Below are 18,524 nucleotides of genomic sequence, written 5' to 3'. Positions count from 1 at the left end.
TAAACGCTGTTCTGCATAGGTTTTAGTTCTGCCAAGAATTGCCAAAGGTTTCTCTAGGTTATAATCAGCTCCATACCTTAGAATGAACGAGGTTGGGAGTCAGAAACACTGAAGGTGGATTCTTGGCAGAGCAGGACAGCTTCTTGTCAGTGCGTCAGCTGGAGAATCGGCTTCCTTTGGCACTTGCTGTAGCGAGCTGCGTCGGGCAAGTAGCTAGTCGAACTGCACTGAACCACACTGTGCTTAGCTCTAGTAAGTGAAGGTATATTTATACCTTGAAGGTGTTTAGTCGGGCATATAAACGTCATGAATGAACCCATAAGGGATAGTTGCTCATGCATAAAAATTAGTTTCTTGGAGAAATCAATATCCAGGCAAGGGGAAGTCCCTAACGGCTTAACAGTCTGGTTTTCCAAGAAATAGTTGTGACGTAGATGAATGGATGGAAGTAGCCATGCCTGGATTTGGGTAGCATGGGCTATGCCTAAATAAGGGCTTGATTTCTATGCCTATATAAGGGCAACTCGAATTGTACCTATATAAGGGCATGAATCTGGAAAATATATTTGGAATCTAAAATGCCATACAACACTGCTAAAAGAGTTATCTTCACAGTCCAGTTCAAAGGGTTCTGTTTATGATGGAAGGCGACATGAGGAACAGGAAGAGCTTCACTGAAGACCTTCAGCATGAAGAGCAGGCTGGGTTTTGGGGACAGCCATTGGTGTGGCACAAATATCCTGTTGGTTGTTGCTGGAGCTTTACGTTGCTGGTCACTGTGAGTTGTCAATGCTGTAGCGAGGTGAGTCATATGTCTGAACTGTGTGTTGGTGGGAAGCACGGCGATGAGGTCCAACAAGGCACATTCATGTCCGCGAAGATCCCCAAAATCTCAGGAGAGATCAACTGATGACACACTAAGGGTCAAGGACCTGAGGGGCACCACCTGGGGGTCAGGAACTCATTCTAGCTGGGACTAGGTCCTGGTTCGAGATGTCGGAAGCCTGTTCAGTTCATAAACAGGAGGCCAGTAGACTAGCAATTGGAGCCTCACTGGTAGTCCTGGGTTCAGGAGGAGAAGCAGGGCTCAACAGCAAGGCAGGCCTCTAAGGGTTCCAGTCAACAGCAGGTTGCAGTGGCAGGCAGTCCTTTCACAGGTCCAGAAAGTGAACTGAAGAGTGGGTCTGAGGGCCCTATTTTTATACTTGCTGTCTTCTTTGAAGTTGTGAGACGTTTCTAGAGGCTTCTCTGTGAAGTGGTTGGAATTACCTGACTCCCCTGCTCTGGCTCTAAGCTTACTGCAGGAACAATGCAGTGGTGACAAGCCCTTTATGTGAAGGTAGATCACCGCCTATTCAGTTGCAAGTGGGTCTGGGCCCACCTATGACCCCTCATGCAGCCAGCAGATGGCCTTTTCAGGCAACCTAAACACTCTAATGTGTGACTGTCTGGGAGGAATTCACAAAGTCCCAACTGCCAACTATACCCAATCATGTGACCCAGGATGGGCTGATGAAGGCTCCAAATGGCTAAAGGCAGAAAAATGCCAACTTTCTGAAAAGCTTGCTACTGGTCCAGGGAGGGCCTGGCTTGGCAGTTCGGGATGGACTGTTCCCATGAGGTGCATGGTCAAGACTGATTTGCATATGGCTGCGTCTAAACTGGGGTGGCATGGTGAGCAAAAGAACAATGGATTTAACCAAGATTTTTAGACTAGGGTGGATGTTTGATTTGTTCTGCATTCCATCCATCATTTATGTATCTTTAACTTCCTAAAAGTGGCACTCGCAAAAACATAATTTAAAATCCTGCTTTATCATTAAAGATGATTTTTAATTACTATTTCACAGATACCAAGCATGAAATGCTGATCTGCCCCACTCAAAAGTTAGCACTTTTTAAATGTAATAATGTAACCCAATGTTATCTTTTGTGACAGGTAGACCTCACAGCAGTGAAAAATGAATGTAGGCATTTTTCACTACCGGATACGTAAAATATAAAAGTATATGTTCAACCATTTAAATACAATGCATCCTGAGTAGGGGGAACTTAGGGTCTACTGTAGGGGAGACTTGTATGTATAAAAACTGAAGTTTTAGGCTTGGCCAGACGGTTATATTAGTTTAAAACTGCATTCAGGCTTTAATGGAAGGCCTGAGGCATGTTTTAAGAGGCAACTTTAGAAAGTGGCATAATATGTGCTACAGAGCCACAGGTAGCCTTTAATTTATTGGCACTGGGTATATGGTATACCACTTAACAGTGGACTTATAAGTAAATTAAATGTGCCAGTCTTGTATAAACCAATTTTACAATGTTTGAAGGAGAGAGCACCTGATCTTTAGCACTTGTTAGCAGCGGTAAAGTGCATAGAGTTCTAAGGCCAAACAAAAATGAATTCAGCAAAAAGTGTACGGGAAAAGGCGAAAGGGTTTGGGGTGAACCTGCATAGATGGCCAGGTCCAACACTAATGATGAGTGATATGTATGGTACAGAAGTAGAAAGACAACTAAATGATGATAAATGTTATGAGAATTGACAGAAAAAATATATGGGGGCCGATTCACAGAACTAATCTGAGATAAAATCCTAAACTTTCGGTATTCACAGAAGGCATTTAGTAATAGTAAAGTTAGTACTCTTAACTTTATTACTACTAAATGCCTTTTGTGAATCCTGGAAGTCGTAAAGTTAGGATTTTGTCTCAGTTTAGTAGTAGTAAAGTTAGGAGTCATAACATTACTATTTCTAAATGCCTTCTGTGAGTACCAAAAGTAGTACGTTTAGGATTTTATCTCAGATTAGTTCTGTGAATCGGCCCCATGGTAACTAGTACCTAATTCTGGGAAACTAAAATACTGGAAGGATAAGGATCTTTTGGAGACTAAACAGTTTACATTCCTACAGAAAACGAGTAAAACATAAATCATGCTGGCATAATTGAAGTCATTTTAGGAATTTTTCATTACGCATGTTATGCAAAAGTGCTGAAATTACACCATTATGCTGCTTCACATAAAAAGTTATAGTGAAACGGGCAATTTTAGTAATCATTAAATGAGATCGCACAGGAGCAATAGAATGTGAGTGGTTGATGTACGCAGTGCTTTTTAAAAATGCATCTTTGTGGCACAAATTGACGAAAAGATGCATTTTCCTCTCAAATATAACATGAAATTACAGCTATGTATTTAGCATAGTTATGTGTAATTTTGGAAACTTTTGTTGAAATATCATGTAGTTACTCAAAGAAAATGATGACAATTTATTTATGGACTGATGAGAGTAGCAGGTGCCCTGGGCAGAACCTATCAACGACTATAGTAAACATGTAGTTGTATGGTATAGGTACAATGACAATAATTTTGCTTTCTGGAAAGCTAGCAAACAACAAGCTGATGGTTTTGTGGATCATTTGCAAAACAATCATGCAAATGTTAGTTACAGAAGGTGTTTTAATAACAGGAGATAGATTTCCTTGATGTCAAAAGTACGATGGAAGGCAATAAATTATATAAAACCCTATTCAGGAAACCTCAGAGAGCAGCATTTTGCATGCCACAAGTAACTATCCCATGGGACATAGAAGGAGGTTGCAATTTGATGAACCTTTTGAGGACGAAATGAAACAACAGCAGTGTGAAAAAATACAAATAGTAGGAAGCCACGGTGCTTAGCAGATTTAAAGAACAGGAATATCCCGGGTAGGTTCATAAAAAGGCAGATGAACAAGTCAAAGAGAGGACACAGGAGGAACTTCTGTATGGTACTACTGAAACTGACAAAGCATCTTAGACATGGGACATTAAAGTCATCCACACCTATAATTGAAATGAGAAGGAGATTGCAAAGTTGATGACAAAATACTTGGATTGATTATGCACAGATACTCACATAGGATGAGATGTGCCCAAATATCATAGCATAAATTATAGTTGTAGTGAGTGTCTAGGGACACCTTGGTTCATAGTAAACTAGGAGGAATAAAATGAGGGGGATTCTCACACTTGAGGTCTCCTGTGTGTGTGGGTGGTGTAGGTATATAAATACAGCAGCAAAGAATATAGGTGTGTGAAAAAGGAGAATATTAGCTGAAGTGGATGGCAGCCCTCTTCAAGTAATTATGGCACAAATCCTTCATTGTTCCAGTTACATTTTAGTGATCTAAACCTGAGATCAACCCTTAATAGATGTAGCACAGAGCAGACAGGCCTAGCTTAGGCAAAAGGATGTAAAGCATTTATCAATACCTAAAGAGTTAGTAAGTAAAAAACACACCACACAAAAAATCCCACTTAGTTTATGGAGATAAAAATACATTTTTATTTCCAAATAGACAACAAAATCACAAAAATCTGAATTAGGGACCTAAAAATATGATTTTCAACGTTTTAGATGTTTCAGGCACCAAAAAGTGCAAAGCGCCAACTGCATGTATTTGGTCACTCAAGACTGGGTTGAAATGAAAAATGCAGGCCGATTATAATATTGCGCAGTCAAATACAGGGACTAGGTCCAGCCCGGTTGCAAGATTACCTATTGACTTAGTCTTTTTCTTACAGACTCATAGTCGACAAGGTCATTGGTGGGCCGGGCTGCTGACTGGATCTGAAGAAGGGGCACATCTTTGTCAGATGCATGAAGTGCAGGACTTCAGAGGGAGAACTGTCTTTCGCTGGAAGTTCGAGGTTCATGACATAGACAGTGGGAAAGTTCTGAGTGGGTGTGGTCCGGAATATGTGGCCTTGAAAGTATTGTTGGCGGTTGATAACGCCTCAAAGGTGGCCTCTGTGGAACCTCTCTTCGTTAGGTCTTAGAAATGTCTCTGGAAACCACAGATAGCAAGCTAAATCTGAGCACTGAAGCAACATCGGTGGCTGCATCTCGGTGGCAGTCAGGTGGGAGTTCTTATTGGAAAAAGTTTGAAAGAAGTTTCAAAGTGTCCCATTCTGCAGTATTTGGAAAAGAAGAGTACACTCTAACACCAACCAAGGCTCCAGGACCTTGTGGACACAAATTGTTATGTTAGGATTTAATCTCCCAGAAGCTACTAGCAGAGTTCAGAGCAAATCTAGTTACAACCGGTCAGTTGAGTGTTAAAGGTGCAGGCTTCTAGCAACATTTTTGTTCCTGGGGCTTAAGAGGATGCTAGGTAACTGGACTTTGGTGTCCACTCTATTTTCTTATGTCCAAGTGGGAGAAGGTCCTATCATTGGGGTTTCTCTCTATTGGTTACAGTAGGTGCAGTCCTCTTTCTGAAGTCCAACGGGTTCATCAGCTGCAGTCCATCTTCTCTATTCCTTGGGCCTAGTAGTGTTCTGAAGAAGGTACCTTGGGGTGCCCCTTTCATGCCTGGTACAAGCTTGAGTGTGGGGAAGATTCCATCAATATTAAGAAAATGTTCCGAGTGGCAACCCTTTAAACTTTTACATCATTTCCTGAGGGTAAGGCCCTAAGCAATTTCACTATGCCCTGCACTGCCAAACTCCAAAATGGCAGAAACATTCTTCTCATGGTCAGAGCTCTGGATACACCCCTCAGTTGTGTCTAAGGAAATGAGGAATGTCCCCTGTAAAACCATTTCCAGAACAGGTTTTCTCCCACTTTGACTGATGCCACTCTAGTTATTTAGACAATGGCAGAGGCAGGCTTAGGTATGGTTTGCATCTGCCTGTGACAGGGGATGCCCCTTTGAGGCTAGTGCAGTTGGTAGGCAAATCCCCCAGGTCATCCTGTCAGGGGGAGGTAACACCTCCTCCCAACCAAGACCCCTTTGTTTCCTTTCCTGGGAGTCATTCACATCTCTTTACAAGAGAACAACAGGCTACCAGGTGCCAGTTGGGGATTAACTCTGAAAAGACTATGAAAGGTTTTAGGCAGGAAAATGTCAACTTTCTAAAAGTGACGTTTTAAAATTGTAATTTAAATTCTTCTCTTGACCATTAGATTGACTTTTAAATGACTAATAATGTAAGTCCTTGGATCCTTTTTTTTTACTATTCCCAATCTGATGTTTTGCATTATAAGGTGTTGTAATGTAACCCAGTGCTTTTATATTGGAGAGCCGGTAAGATACTCTTAAGATGTGTAAAACTCAAGTACTCATGTCCTAATTTTCAAATACCACACACCCTGTCCTCTGAGCATTTAGAGCTTGCTTTAGGGGTGACTTATAAGCATTAAAATTAAAGGTTTAGGCCTGGCAAAAGGTATCTTTTGCCAGGTTGAATATACAGTTTTAAAACTTCACACTCAGACTGCATGGGCAGGCCTGAGGCATGCTTTGCCACTATAGTGGCACAACGTGAAATCTGTAGGCGGTGGAAAGAGGTTTCTCCTCCGACGTTGCATGACTGGCGTTCCTCCATGCTACAAATATCTAAAATGGATCTTTTCCAGGGCTGGAAATCCTGATAAAAGAGCTTTTTGGTCGAAACTTGATTGGTCCCAATAACTTGAGCTGGGTTTTTTTTTCCCCAGTTCAGTTCCAATGATTACGAAGCCATGACACACTCTCTTCGCTCTATCACTGTCGCCCTCTCTTTAAGGCGAATCAGTGGTAACAGAAATGGTGGAATCTGGTTAATGGCAATCACCTGTCAAATGGTACACATGGGGCAGAGATCAGCTGGGAGAATGACATAGCTGTAGGGTCTTGACTGATCCGTATTACGATTGCACCCCAACCAGTCTTGTACTGAGACAGCACGTCTATTTCTCATATCTAATTTTTCCTTGTCTACGGTACTGACAGGCTAGCCATGGCTGAGATGAGGAACAAAAAAAATAAATAAATGCTTTGCCACTATAGTGGTGGCAAAATCGGTGATGCAGTCCGATAGTGACATTTTACTTACAGGTTCTGGGTACACAGACTACCATATATTGAGCACTTATAGGTAAGTTAAATATACCAATCAGGCATTAGTCAATTCTATGCTTTTAAAAGTCAGAGCCCATACCCTGGCCACTAGAGGGCAGTGCCCCAGTTTTCAGAGTCTATACAAAAGCAATAAAATCCAGCAAACAGTGGGGGGTGACAATGCCATAAAGGACATTTTCTCACACGATACGAATATACCAGCAAACATAGGAGGCTCAGGAAATTCATAACCTGAGGTACGGACTATGCTGTCTATGTGCTGGTGGGCTCCAGTCTGTGAGGTATGTGGGCAGAAGAGTGCACCCAGTCAAGAAGCACATACGGGTGGTCAAACATAATGATAGACACTAATCTGTAGCATGCCACTACCACAATCATCATAAAGATCACCTGGTACAGGTATAATATTTTGGGTTGAACAGGATATTGATAAGTTCATGAGGCGGGAACAGGGAACTTCAATAAATCAATCAACGATTTGCAGAGCGCTGCTTACCACCCGTGAGGAGGGTATTCAGGCCCGGGGGTGGTGGTGCTCTGCTGCTGGGAGTTGCCAGTCGAACACCTAGGTTTTTAGGCCATCTCTGGACATCTGTAGGTTGGATGTAGTCTGAAGGTGGAGTGGGAGGCCATGGTGGCCAGGTAGAAGAAGGTGCGGCCCTTAAAAAGTTGGAACCAATATATATCCTAGAACTAGAAACAAAGCAGCCGGCATAGTGAAAAAATAAAGAGGAAATAAAAATACACTTGTAGATGATAGATAAGCTGCCAACAGTAGGTATAATATAAATGATGAAGCTGTATATAGGGCTGTAATCATGTATTTTAAAGTTTAAAACTGGACAACATATGGCGTACGGCCAAGGACTGGTGTGCAAAACTTGTAGATACCCCCAAAGCATATGAAGATCTGTGGTAAATGGTCAAGTTAATATGGACGGATGCAGTAACTTCAATGTCTAAAAAAACACTTGAAGGAACTGTGATTAACATAAACATGTTATGTTTAACTCCTTCCCTGCGGGGGTAATTCCCCCACAGTGCGGGGGGGAGTGGGGGGGGAGCACGGTGCCGCGGTGCTTGTGACAAGACCAGCTCATCATGAGTCACAGTGGAGCTGTGGTCATGACTATCTGGTCTCTTCACGACTCCGCCCACTGATTAATTCGCCCGCACAGACGGGGAATTAATCGCGCGTGGGCAGAGTGGCGCTGTTATGATGAGACCAGCTCGTCATGAGCACAGCTCCACCGTGACTCATGACGAGCTGTTCTCGTCATGAGCACCGAAGAGGTTAATGCTCATTATGGTATGGAATGTTTTGATTTCTGTAAATGTTGGAAAATAAATACATTTGCTTTATATAAAGTAAAAGCAGTAAAACATATTTGGACCATTATAGCATATTGAAGATGACTTTCTCTGTAGCCACAGGCCTGGACTATATTAAGTTACAAATGTATCATGCAATGTCATTGTGCTTCAAGTTATTATTTGGACTATTTTAGGGATAGCCAAAATGGATTATTTGATAAAGTTAGTCCACATGGACAATTAGTTTTCACATTCTATAATGAAGAATTTTTTGAATAAAATGATCTGAGTCAACGTTTGAATTATGCACGCATACTTTGAAAGACTGAGGCACGTAGTAGATCACTACGATTATCTATATATCCATGAAAATTTAGACCAGTTACATGCTAGGCGTAATCTAGGGGTCAGATGTACGACCATTAAGTTTAGTGAGTCGCAAATTGAGATTTGCAATTTGTGACTTACTGAACTTAATGTACAGCAGTCTCTCAGACACTGTTTGCAATTCCCAATGGGGTGGCATATTGCATACCTCATGAATATTAATGAGGCTATCCAATTTGCAACACCATTAGGAATGGCTAGGCACTCCCAGGAAAGGTGGCTTGCTGGGGTCAGCAGACAACCATGTCTGTTACTGCTTTTTTAAGAAACCAGTTATTTTTTTAAGTGCAACCCGTTTTCCTTAAAGGAAAACGGGATGTATTTAAAAAATAATAATGAAACTTTTCAGTTTCATTTCCTAACCCCTTGCATGCTCATGATTGCCCCGAGTCATCACGCGTCATGGATGGCGTGTGCGAACGACGGCCGGGGGCCATCCGCATCCCGTCCACTAATTGAAATGCCCGCACAGCGTGAAAATTTGTGCCGCATGCAAGGGGTTAAGGGCAGGCAGTGGTCCCTGCTCTTAAACAATATTTGCAAATCCATTCACAAAGGGGAAGCCGCTTGGCCGCAGTGCGCTTTATTAAATACTTTTTTCATTTCATTTCATCTGTATAGTGAAGTTAAAGTGCAATTACTCTCCTTTAGGTGGAACACACCATTTCCATTTGTTTGATGTGTTTGATCCAAATCTAGTGTATGATATAATGTACTTGATTACTTTTTTCTAGTTTGACTCCTACCCTGAGGGTTGGGGTCTCCAGGGCCTGTTAAAAGGTCAGAAGTGGGAAGGCACTTCCCTTAATTATTAATGTAACTGTCTTAGGGGGTGAGGTCCCAGAGCCTGTTTATGGCTTGAGGAGGGGTGCCAAGCACACCTTCCCTTACTTATTAATTTAGCAGCCTTGGGGGATTGAGTCCCAGGGGCAGTTCATGACCCCTCCGGTATAAAATACATTTCTCTGCCCCCGTCGGCCCTGTTCCATCTCTGTTGGATTGCTCTCTCAAAGCATTAGAGCCTACACTATGTATCCAGGGCAAATTTGCGGTAAATTTCCCACCAGGCAGAAGGGCAGGGTATCCCTACCCTGCCCCCTATAATTTTTAGAATGGATAGGGGGCCACATGGCCGTGGCCCCCCTTTCAGGGTTGATTACGGGCCAGGGGTTTCTTTTTTTTCGCCATACCCCAGGGCCTGCCCTTTATTTTTTTATTTTTTTTTTAAAAACAAGGAAGGGGGGGCCCCTTTCCTAGGCCAATTTTGGCATCAGGAACCCCATCCCCTAGGGCCCGGCCTTTATTCATATATATATTTGTTTAAAGTGGAGGGGGCAGCGCAGCCACACTCCCTGGGCTGATTTTAGCCCTGTGAACCCCAGCCTCCGGGCCTGGCCTTTATTCATATCTTTTTATTCCCGGGGCCAGGCCTCTAAGCCAGGTGCCCTGGTCTCACATCCATCTTCTTTGTGTCATTTGCTTTCTCGCCCTAAGAGCACAAGGTATGCCCAGACATGGATCCCCATCTCACTGTGCCACTGGATTCAAGCTAGCCTGGATGATATGGGGTGATGCCCCAAAAGTGGTCCCAGGATGCGTGTCTCCTGTTCAGGGAGGACCTGGCATTGTAATTCGGTCTGGACTGTTCCCATGAGGCACAAGGTCAAGGCTGATTTGCATATGGCTGGGTCTAAACTGAGCTGGCATGATGAGCAAGAAAAAGATGGATTTAACCCAGATGTATTGACTGGGGGAGAATGATTGATTTGCTCTGCATTCCGCCCATCATCTTTGTGCCTTTTTCTGGTCTCACTCAGGGTACCCCTGGGGGCTACAGGCGGAGCCTGAAGGCCCTGTGTGTCCTGCCTGCTCCCGTGTGAGTTAGCATTGTTTTGACACTTTACATGCCGCTCACTGGATCCCAAAGCAATGTCTGTTTCCCTGCTCACTTTACAGCAGGCAGAGAAACAAACATGCTCTGCATTTTTGATCTCCATTGCTGGGAGGGGAGTTTTTGCTATTGCTTGGTGGGAACGGTGCTCCTGCTGAGCCATAACAAACTGCAATGTCTCGGAGGTGGCCACCGCGGGACTGCGCTGGAGCCTGCCCTGGGAAGTGACTCCAGGGCCATCTTGGGCTTCACGAGGGAGGCTGTGCTGCCCCCTCCAATGTCTATGTTAGCCACAGAGAGATGGTGGTCCTCTGGCTAGGGGTCCGTAATGGACCCCTTTCATTATTGTGCTTTTGCCCCAGGGACACGTCGGTTCCCGGAGCTGCGGGGGGCTGGGTGGGCCCCCCGTATTCCTTTAGGAAAAAATGTGACCCGAGGAGGTGGCAGTCCCCGTGGCAGCGGGGGAGTGAGCAGTCCCTGCCATATTTACAGTATTAATTGCCCTGGGGAGGTGTTGGTCCCGGGGCATTTTGTAAGCCTGACAGGGGGGCTCCATAAGCCCCCTTCCTTCATGCCCCCAGGATTTGGCACATCCGTGGGCTTTATAAAAAAACATGCGAAAGCCCGAGCGAATTTTTTTTATTATTTTGCCGCAGATTCACGGATCCACCTACAACTGATGCGCAAAATTAAAACCAAAACATGCTTTTTCCCCAGCGGGGTGTTAGGGTATTCATACCCTCCCTTCTTTTCTTTATTTTTTACTTTGTTTTTATCCAAGTCCCATGATGGCTGCCAACATATCCTGCAAGGAGTCGGGTCCCAGCTAACTTTTAAGTTAGATAGCAGAAAAACAATTTACACCAAATTGAAAAGAGCTTGCTTTCTGGCCCAACATCTAGTTTTCCACCAAATTTGGTGTAATTCCATTCAGGGCTTAGGGCTGTAGTCATGTTCAAAAACTTAAAAATCCCCATGCACATAACATGGGAACAACGCCTTGGGGACCCCCTTTTTTCTCGGCCCTTGCTGGACAGATCACCCTGAAACTTTCAACACAGCAGCCGATCAAAAAAGGGGAAATTTTCTGATAGTTTTGTGGAAATTCGTCAAGCTGCACCAAAGTTATTGGCAAAACAATAAACGATTTTCCTATGGAAACTTTGGTCCTTACTATAACTATCTGTATATATATATTTTTTTTCAGTCAATATATGTATAAATCTACTCACTAAAGAAAACAAAAGTTAAATTAACGTTATAGTTAGGTGAAGTGTTCAGTAACAACATAACATTTCTAAACTACAAAAAAACACATAAATGCACTATTTATAGTTATCTTAAGTAAATGTACGTCATGCCCTATAGTAAATATAACTCGTGACCCCACCATGCACAGTTTTCTCTCGTCAATAATTTCATTGCAAATGGTGCAATGGTTTCATCAATGATGTCACAGAACATGTCATAAGTGATGTAATATGTCCTGTAATAAGAAGTGCCCGATGAGGGCATGAGTTATAGTTAACTTAGGGCACAGAAGGCATGGTCTTGTAGGCCCAAACCAATCTACTCAACTCCTTCTCCCAATCCTCACCTGCACCTGACCTACATTTTTTAGTTCACATCTCTTCTAGTCTCTTTGACATTTGAGACCTTACAGACAAAGTTTCCTTATTGTTAGAGGAGCTTTGGCACACCTGTTTGACAGTTCACCCGTCTTCGCAATATCTACAATATTGTTTAGGGATGAATCCCCACTCATTTATAAGCTTTCCTATAGGTTGGAATTATTGGTATGCAGAATTTTTCAGTTGCGTATAAACCCCTCATTTAAAGAACACATTTTACATGACACAGCTAATTTTGTAGGTGCAGTTGCATAATCCTCTGTAGGTTCCAACTTTCCCTGCTTCCTTTGAAAAAAAATATACCTATCAATAGCTGCGCACACAGCTGGTTGATAGTAATTGTTAAGGTCTTCCAATGTATTCTTATTTTTATTTCCTTCTGACCTGACACTTGTAGCACGTCCGGGCCTAAACTACCCAAAAGATTTTTTTTTCTCAAAGTTGAAAGTTCCTCCAAAGCCTCATCTTCAATAGTAGATATGTAATTCATGAAATAATCTTTCCACTCAGGCCACTTCATTTGTGGCCACCAGGAATAGGGAGAAACAGTAACGGTAGAGTAAAAGAAAATGTTTGAGCGCACATTTTACTAACTATGTGAAAAAGAAAGAACATGAATACTGTGCTTCCTTTCGAAGAACACAGGGAACAAAACAGTGGCATAATTCATAAAGTTAAGGGGCTTTTATCACTCTAGAATAATGCAGAATGATCTTGACGTAAAATACTACACCAGTATTGAATATTAGAAAGAGATTTTATAACAAACTGGTGTGCCTATCACCGTAAATATTATTCATAACATGATTTACCTCAGAACCAATGTACATCCACCCCAGAACAGGAAAAGTTATACACTATGCAGGGATATCTGGCACACCTTCTTCCTACAAGCATTTGTGAAAAATACATAGCTTCTCCAATGCAGAACAAGGTGTGCACACCACCATTAAGTATCTGTAAACAGTAGAACTTTGAACAGCGACATGCTACAAGGTGTGCATATCACTGTTTGCTGCCAACACAGTGTTCAAGCAATAGCCCAATCTGAAATGGTTGTGATGCAGGATCCAAGATGGCCGTACATCTATGTGATGATGGCAGTTCTCTCCAACCAGCCCTCCCAATCCAAGATGACCATACACCTATGCGGTGACATCACTTCCTCGCAACCAGCTCCCTGCGTCAGACACTTGCACGTGGCAAGTACCAATGGAGGCACTCACACTTACCTTGCACTATAACCACCAGCTCGCATCCCACTGCAGGCTCGTGCCACAGTCAAACTTTCAATTTCTTCCTGTAACAGTGCCGCAGATGGAGTTAACTTGTTGGTGAAGACACACTCAAGCTGCCGATCCAAAGCGTTAGATCCCTTGCATTGTCTCACAATAGCCTTAAAGTATCCTCTGCAATATTGGCACACAACTGCTGCAGGATGTTCAGGACCTCAAACAGCAGCATGAAGAGATGGGTAGCTCCTAGTCACCAAATGGGTAGTAAACATGCGGATAGGATTAATGGTTTAACTCCCCGTTTATTGGAAAGCAAGCAATAAAGGTCTGCACACTTTCAAGCTCTCGCCACAATCTGCCTAGCACAATTGGAGCCAATTCTGTGAAAAAGTTTACAATCTGTACTCGAGTGTAGACAATGCTTGCTCTAGCATATCTTTAAATAGTCCCAGCATACTTATCCCTGCTTGTTTAATATATTTTACTATGCCTATTGTGATAAATATATGAAACAAAGGGCCTCAATTAGAGTTTGGTAGACAGGGTACTCTGTTGCAAATGCAACAGGGCACCCTGTTTGCCAAACTCTCAGTCTGCCCACCTCATTAACAGATAAGTGGTCCCTAAGCTTTCCAACAACGGAGATCCCCTCATTGGCTGTATCGAAGGAAGGCTTCCTCTGGCAGTGCAACAGACTAGGGGCCTTTGGAAGAACACCATTATGCTGCCTGGACAATTTAGAAATGTGGGCATTTTTCTGTCCATCACCACCAAGGACAGCCTGATGGTAAGAGAAAGAAAAAACAGTAAAGAACTACCCAACCGCTGAGAAAACTCACAGAGTGTGAGAATCATTTGTTTTTCATTTTTCATAAACAAACTCCAGCTTTGTGTGTTTGTTTCTGAAAAACAAAAACAGTTTAAAAGGTTGGTGGACTCCATCATAATCAATGGTGGCTGTACCCCAAACGTTTTCTCTCTGAAGTGAACCACTGTGATGGTAGTTCCTTTCATCGATCAAATTCAATGGGGTACTGTTGCGATGTTGGGTTCCAGGTCATATCAAGGTCATATGTTAAATATCAAGAACACTGAATGTTACTAGGAGTGTCTGCTCTATAATCAAGAGCCCAAAGGTGGCAAGCTTCGTCATTGGGCCTGCTACTCATTGGGCTGGAACTGCAAATCCTAAGGAGCCCTTCAAGGGGGCCCTTTGCTGGAGATCTTTTGATTTACCTGAAAAGGACTGGGTGTGTTGGTGTGTATCAGTACCTAAACAGGAAGATTGGATATTAAGGTGGGTTAAAATTGACTATAGATACTTTTTACAGGAAATGTGTGAGATAAACTTAGATCAAATTCAAATTCAGCCATGAATTCAACATAATTTATTCTCACACATTTTGTGTACTATTGAATGATTATTCTCAGTATAAACTGGGATCATTATTTCCTATCATGCACCTATTTTTAACCTTGACAATGCACCTTTATCCCTAATTAAAGAGACAGCAACGCTTCGAAAGTCAATTTTAACCCACCTTAATATCCATCTTCCTATTTAGGTACTGGTACACTCCAATACACCAGTCATTTTCAGGCGAATTAAATGATCTCTGGCCAAGTTCCCCTTCGAGGGAACCATTGGGCATTGCAGTGCAACCCAACAAGGAACAGGCCCGATGATGATGCATGCCACCATTGGGTGGGTGAGGGCTCTTGCTTTTATGAGCAGACGTTGCTATTGACAGACAGTGTTCTTTGTACTTAATATATTACCTTGAACCCAACATTGAAAACGTATACCACATCTCATTTTTTGGGTTATACAGGAGATTGTATACTCCACCATCTACATCTCTGTGTCCTCCTATGTTCATCAGGTTCCTTTATGACACAGACATGAGCGATGGGCCCATAGTCATCTCTAAATTTAAAGGACAGAGTACAGTTGTGGTGATGGTTGCAATGTCCGTAGCCATCTTGACACACATTACTCTGTCTGTCAAACCCAAAATCAGTCACATAGTTTCTAAACCATCGAATAAGAAGCTGGATTTGCTGCTTGTAATAATTCTTCTAATGTATATTCACTATGCACAACTTGAGTTTCGTAATGATCAGTACTGATTCCAATAAAATCCTTCTTTAATAAAAAAAAGAAATGATGCTTTTCAATTTGATGAGATTTGCATATAGGAACTTGTTAATATCTAGCCATCGAATGGAAGTTATCATTTCCCATGCTGGCGGATGTAGCATTTACCATAACAATAATCGATTCACAGTCAAGGCAGTATGTTTGTATGTGAAACCTTGAAAAGTGAACATAAATTTTCTGTAAAAGTCGTAATACAAAAACCTATTTTAATTGTTTAAAAATTATCAGAAAACTGTTTTTATTGATATTTTTAGCTTACAAACGTTACTAGGAGTTGCATTACATTCATCGTAAAAATCATTTATTTACATGTGAATAAAGACTTCAACAGGCTTGAACAGTCTTTTGCTTTACAAAATAATGGGATGCTCCTTGAATGAATAATGCATTGAATACAGAATTTGCCAAATATATTTTAAGAACGACTTCTCTAGTTGTGTATACCATACAGCTTCTTTCTTAATAAGACTCCATTCAATTTGTGATGAATTCCAACTATTAACAATGTACTATTTGTTTTTTAATATGGAGTTTAGGGCAATATTCAAAACTCCTGTAGGGAAATCAAATTATATGTAGAGTCACACTCACTCATCATTTTCAGACGATTGCTCAGATCATATAGATTAAATCAGTCATAACTTTAATTAATAACTCTATGCAAGAATAAACAAGAAACAAAACAAAACAAAGCTAAAATTAATTGGCCAAAAGCTTATGCAATCATACGATCACAATAGGTTTCTGTGTGTTAGGGTTGTGGGTGGTAGGGGTCCTGGGTTTTATGGTTCAGGGGTCACAAACGTTCATAACGTAAAATGATGTTAAAAGTTTGTGCCATTGGAAGTTGTAAATAAAATACATTCTGCCCAGTTAATCAGGGTTCAGAAGTATAATGGGTCTGAAATGTACACTTGTGTTCCCTTTTAACGCTGTTGCAGCTAAAGATTTCCCTGGAATATAGCCAGGAAAGGTACCTGCCGAATTTGCAAGCTGTATTTGTCAGGTTCAATCCCATCATAATAGCCTGTCTACATGTCTGGACTTTTAGATTATTAAAAGGTCTACGCAAAAGCTGCCTGCATTCTCAGAGGATCATAAGACACAGACATACAACATGTGTAAGGGTTTATTTTCCTTATTACATAGACTACAATTAATGTCTGCAGACCACATGTGCCGCTTAGGCAAATAGTCCAGGGTTGGGAAGCACTCTAGCCGGTACATCATAAACTTATATTTAACATACTTTGAATAATTTTAATCCATATACTCCTGCTGGCCTTTCTTCTTACACATGTTTCTCACCATCCAGGCACAGTTTCGATGTGCTAGCATGTTTTTATCATGTGATCTGCTAAGCTTGTATATAGTGATACCAATAAACGTTTTAAACACTGCATGAGCAGCCTGCTTGTTCCACAATTCCTTTGCTTAAGCATGTTTAAAGCATTTTTGGAGGAAACAATAGAGTGGTGAGTACTGGGGTTATTTGCACTTTCTTGTCACTTAAGGTTGTCCAATGTTCCATGATTTGAGCCCTTAGTTTGCGACACAGAATGAGGAATGCGTGTTGTCTGGCTATGACTTGGTTTAGTATACCCAATTCTAAATGCACCTAGGCAAGGGGTGATTGCTCATATCATATAGATGAAATCATTCCATATATTTAATTAGGTTCCATGGAACTCTATGCACTTTCAGTTCATATCTCTAAATTTCTAAGGTGGTTTTCACATTTTCAAAGGCAATTGCAGTAATTCTTGAGAATGAATATGTTTTCTTCATTATCTTTTTATTTCATTGGCTATTATTTTGAATATTCCCTGAATAATTTCTGCATATATTTATTTTCTCTTTTGAAGATCTCCTCCAACGTATGTATGCATTATAGCATTTTCAGTTGAAGCTGTTGTTGGACCTGGTCCTTTCTGCAAGGTCCCTCCAGTTTGTGCCTTCCTCTGCCTTCCTTTGCTGAACTCATTTTTGTTGGCTATTAGAGCTCTGTGCATTTTTGCTTGCCTTGATCTCAGGCTACTACGAATGACTCCAAGGATCAGATGGCTAGCCTCCTCTTTGGCCTACAGGGACACAATAGGCTTCCAGAGGCCTGCCCTGCAACTGCTCATCTGACCAGCACCAAATGGATCTGCCTGAATCTGCCTGAGCCCAGCAGCTGGCCTCGGCTGGAGTGAATCCTGATCCACAAGAGAGCCCCTCAGCTCCTGGACTCTGGCTGGCATCACAGAGCACTCCAACCTGCCAAACTGAATGTTCCAACATATCCGGCGCAAAGCGATGACAGGCCCCACAAAGCTTCATAGCTCCGAACTGAAGGCTTCATCGGAACCAACACCGAGTATTGCAAAGCCTCGCATGACCACTCTGCACAGATCTCATCTGAAAGTAGCACTGACTCCAGTGCTGAAAGCTTCATTGGAACCAACACAGAGTGCTGTGAAGTTACACAAAGCAGCACTCCAATCAAGGACATAAGGTACAACTCCCCGCGACTTAAACTCGGTCCTGTGCCCGGTCTGCACTCCATCGCAGTCGGCTTCTGATATTGACCCAGTCCAGCATGACCAGTTACCCACAATTGGTGCTTTGTGGTTCTTTTTACTATTTTACTAAAACTTGTACAATTCAATATCTCTGGTTAGACCAATTGGATTTTTGTAATTGTGGTATCCTCTTGTTTAATAAACATTACTCTATTGTACTAAATTGATTTTGGATTTTTCTTGTGTTGTGTTTTCATTATAATACTGTTTTTGTGCTCCATAAATACTTTAAGCATTGCCTCTATGGTAACCCTGACTACTTTGTGCCAAGCTACCATGGGGTTAAGCACAGGCTAATTTAGTGACTTTTGTGTTTCACCTCAATAGGGATTGTGGTTGTTGCCTGAGTGTGGCTTCCACCCTCTTCATCAATAACCCAATTTCTTACAATGATCAAATCATGTTTCATTGTTTTCTGTCTTTTTATAACTTGAAGAAAAGCCTAAACATTCCA

The sequence above is a fragment of the Lissotriton helveticus genome, chromosome 6, assembly GCF_964261635.1.
Source record: "Lissotriton helveticus chromosome 6, aLisHel1.1, whole genome shotgun sequence".
Taxonomy (NCBI): domain Eukaryota; kingdom Metazoa; phylum Chordata; class Amphibia; order Caudata; family Salamandridae; genus Lissotriton; species Lissotriton helveticus.
The sequence above is the reverse complement of the archived record's forward strand: the minus strand, read 5'-3'. Positions refer to the sequence as shown.